Source organism: Suncus etruscus, chromosome 11 (assembly GCF_024139225.1).
Source record: "Suncus etruscus isolate mSunEtr1 chromosome 11, mSunEtr1.pri.cur, whole genome shotgun sequence".
Classification (NCBI taxonomy): Eukaryota; Metazoa; Chordata; class Mammalia; order Eulipotyphla; family Soricidae; genus Suncus; species Suncus etruscus.
The window spans coordinates 10,491,350-10,492,448 of record NC_064858.1 but is presented as its reverse complement, the minus strand read 5'-3'; the positions used below and the strand labels follow the sequence as shown (position 1 = coordinate 10,492,448).

Sequence of the window (1,099 nt, the reverse complement as noted above, 5' to 3'; positions counted from 1 at the left end):
TAAGTAAAATGGTTAATGAGCACTGTAGAAGGAGTCTCTACTTGGAAGTATGAAATGATTTGCTGTAAATGAATAGGTTTTCTTTAAATTGGTTTTGCAGTAGAACAGTAAGACAGCTGCAATAAAGTGTTAAAATTTTTATGATTAAACACAATAGCATGAACTATGATTATTAAAGGTATAAAAACTGATTTTTTAAAAAACAAACAACTGTTTTTACTATGAAGACTTTAAGTGAATAATTTGTAAAAAATATTATATACTAAATTAACTAAATGCTTAGATTATTATAAAATATAGTTAAAGACATCTGATGCATTTACACACCTAGAACTTAAGACTAAAATTATATTTAATACTAGTTAATTTGCTTATAAAGTTTAGTTACTTTTATATATTACTTATAAAATTATATATAATATATTTTTCATTTATATTATTTTTTCACTGCGACACTAATATACAGATTTGTATAATGTGCTGATATTTTGAATGCACTTAAAATAATAGTTCTTTCAATGCAGAAATAAAGAACAACCATTGCTGTAGCACAAAGTTAAAACTAAGGGTACTATAAAGCACACCTAGGTGTTCACTGTGCATTAAATTAACTATATTGTTTAAAAATAAGGCTAACCACATTATTTTTCACATAATTTTGTAAATACTTTAAAAATTAAAATAAAACTTTTAATAGAAATATAAGACTTAAATTTAACACTTTTGTGTTCGTTTGGATTTTAAAACACAAAGAAGTTTTTCTTTTACCAACATTTTGTTATCTGTAAAGTGACAGAATTATGACCTTGCTCTAAAATTTTCTGAGAGGCATGAAAAAAAAAAAGTTTATTGCCCTTATCTTCCTGTTGCTTTTTAATGTTTTAATAATTACTTTACACCACTTAATGCACTAAACCTAATAACACATATTTGACGAAGTGTAGGGCTGACAAGGTGAAGCAGAGTTTTTCACTGATAACTCGGGGAGGGGCCAGCACAGTTAACAGCAGGAAGGCTAGAGGCAAATTATTTACAGTCAGCAGGGTGTAATGATATAGAGAAGAAAAAAAAAGGCAATCTTTTAAGATTAATTACTAAT

General features: G+C 26.6%; 1 non-coding gene across 1 annotated transcript; it reads right to left on the bottom strand.

Moving 5' to 3' along the window:
* Positions 1 to 473: 473 nt before the first annotated feature.
* LOC126023104 (small nucleolar RNA SNORA22) lies at positions 474 to 603 on the bottom strand. Its single transcript, XR_007500316.1, has one exon. It is a non-coding gene; the product is annotated as a small nucleolar RNA SNORA22 (small nucleolar RNA).
* Positions 604 to 1,099: the final 496 nt, after the last annotated feature.